The sequence below is a fragment of the Notolepis coatsorum genome (assembly GCF_963971535.1).
Source record: "Notolepis coatsorum genome assembly, chromosome: 1".
Lineage (NCBI taxonomy): Eukaryota > Metazoa > Chordata > Actinopteri > Aulopiformes > Paralepididae > Notolepis > Notolepis coatsorum.
Window position 1 is genome coordinate 78223423 of NC_140165.1, and position 3166 is coordinate 78226588.

The window sequence follows — 3166 nt, forward strand, 5'->3', positions numbered from 1 at the left end:
ACATTATTAGATTACTAAATATTATGGCACATCAAATCTAATTTATTTGTAAGGCCTGACAACACATGTTAATGTCCCCATGGGCTGGACACGTCTTCTTTAAACAAGTCAAGAAGAAACATCACAATAAATCAAGAACAAAACAAAAACACCATGAAGTCCAAAAAAAATTTAAATAAATGAATGCAACACTCCCAGACATACCCCACGCGAAGGTAAGGAAAAACTCACTAAAACCTAGCAATAGGAAAAAATGCACCACAGGCAATGTGGAGGAGAGAAACCTTAGAAGGGCCGTTCAAGGGGGGATCTCCCTTCTTAGATTTCGGTGATAGTAGTGTTGCAATAAAACAGGCGAGACAGTTGGTAAGCATGCACTCATATGTGTAATGAAACACAGATAAGTGCTTGCAATAGCAACTGAACATTTTGAAAGATTGAAAAATAGAGCTGATGGCGGATCTATTTGAGGCATGGGGGTGGCGCAGAGAGGGTGAGTCGCATCCTCCCGGTCATCATCACGGGACGTCCACCACTCCGGTCATCACCATGAGACAGCCACTCACAGGGAGACGGGACAGGCGTTAGACAGTTTGCGTGATTTTGATGGGCGGACATAGCAATAGATACATGTAGTAAGCATATTATGTGAATAGAATAGAAGTACTTAACCCAGCAATGAACTCAACGTCTAAACCACATTGACAGACCACGGACAGAAGACGGTAAGAAGCTGATCCATGGCCTCGGTGGTGCACATAGAACAGTCACTGCAATTTTGGCCAAGACCCCGAGACATCCACCACCTTGGTCAACACTATGAGACAACCACTCAGAGAGATGGGGAGATGGGGGACAGGGGTTAGAGAGTTCCCGTCACGTATTTTAAACTTGGATATGTGAGAGTTGTAATAAGATATTTAAGGATAAAAGAGATGAAACACTAAAGGGTATTTATTACAACAAGGTTGAATAATAGAATAGAATAGAAATACTTTTATTATCCAGAGGGAAATTTGACACTGCAAATCGCTCAACATTAAACATTTAGACAGAACAGGTCACGAATAAGAATAACAAAACAAATCAAATTGCCTAAGATAAGAATAGAATAAAAATGGAATAAAATATACAGTAAATAAATACAGTAAGAATATACTGAAGTCTACAGTAGGTGTAATATTGCACAGTGCTGTTTCAAAAGTAAGAGTCCAGGAAGATGGTAACTGTCACTCTGTGCTCAGTGATGCAGTGAGGCACAGTGATGCATTGTATAGTCTGATGGCTGTCGGAATGAAGGACTTCCTGTGCCGTTCAGTGCTGCATTTAGGTAGTGTGAGCCTAGCACTGAACATGCTCCTCCTGTCAGCCAAGTCTGTGTGTAGTGGGTGGGAGGGGTTTTCCCTGATGGCCTGGAGCTTAGCAAGGCTCCTCCTCTCCGCCACCCTCGCTAGGGAGTCCAGCTCCACCCCAACCACGCTACTGGCCTTCCTGACCAGCTTACCCAGCCTGGTTGTGTCCCCCGCTCTCAGTCCGCTGCCCCAGCAGGTCACAGCGTACAAGAAGGTGCCCGCCACCACCGACTCATAGAACATCCTCAACATCCTTGTGTAACAGGTACAACGTAGTACCTGCCACGACTTCGACCTTGCCTTGAGTGGGAGTCGAACCCCGGGCGCCCGCACCGGGGCCAGCATCGCAAACCGCTGCGCCAAGAAAGGAATTCCCTCCTAAGCGCTCAGTTTTGGATGCCTCTGGGGAGTGAGTTTTACTTCCATGTGTCACACACTATCGCGGCACATATCCGTTACACTTGTACAGACATTGAAGGATCTCACATCTCAGCCTTCTGAGGAAGTAGAGTAAACAAGGTACAAATGAAATCAAGTTGGTACAACCGGCCGGTCGTGTAGAAAAAGAAGTGGAGTCCAGTCAGTGAAGTCCAGTCCATCCGTCAAGTCAAGAGCAGTGAAGCCGTCTCGTCAGTGGAGTGCAGTCAGTCCGTCCAGTCAGTGAAGCTGTCATGATCTGAACTTTCTGGACAGTCCTCTGGCGCCCCCGGGCGGTCTGTTTGCGGTGCTACGGGCCCTCACCCTTGCCACCCTTCATATGGACCGTTACATATTGTCAAATCTGTTGTTGTCCTCATGTATTCTCATTCTGTCACAATGTTGAATCCCTACCTGGCTCAAGACCTGGCTGCCTATTATTAGTTATCACTAATGCATTGCCCATGCATGTTCTTGTTCCCCGTGTTGTTATGTTTACATATGTTTAATCCCTGCCTGGCTCAATACCTGGCTGCCTATTATTATGTGTCCCTATTATCCCTGTTATTGTTAGTGTCTAGTCTTGTTTCCTGTGTGTATCCATATTCATGTCCCCCTCTTCCCCAGCTGTTCCTGTTTAGCAATCACTGTTAGTATATATTCTGTGCCGTCCTGGTACTCCCCTGTCGGTTTGTAAACGTATCTTGTGTCGTCCGTTGTTGTCAGAACATTATTATTATCATTATACCATTGTGGTTGTGATTTCAAGCAGCACCCTTCCGTGCGCTTCACCTTTAACCCCTTTGTGATATATTCATTATCTGCCAGCTTAGGCTGTGGTACTCGTCTTTGTTTTGTTGTTGTAGTTGTACTGTAAAGAGCGAAGTAAAGCCTCTTCTCAACTACACCCTGCTTGTGTCCTGCCTCTCTCTCATTCCTGTATTGCGCCTGGGTCCACACCACCAACAACGAGATTCTTACAGAAGCAGTGTTCCCAGTGGAGTCGGGACTTCCCCTTTATATGTGCTAATTGTATATATGTGTGTGTATCTGTCACATTCAGTGCACGTGTCAACCTAATGTGTGTTGGCGAGTCTGCGTTGGAGGTGTGCACGTTTTGTGCATGTGAGTGTGCGTGTGAGTAAATTGTGTGTGTGCGTGAGCGCGCATGTGTATGTGTGCGGAATTTCAATGTGTGTTGTTGTGTCATTTGTGGTGTGAGAGAGAGAGAGAGAGAGAGAGAGAGAGAGAGAGAGAGAGAGAGAGAGAGAGAGAGAGAGAGAGAGAGAGAGAGAGAGAGAGAGAGAGAGAGAGAGAGAGAGAGAGAGAGAGAGAGAGAGAGTTTACCTTTCTGGTAAACAAGAATACCCTGAAGACTCTGGCAGGAGCATTCATTG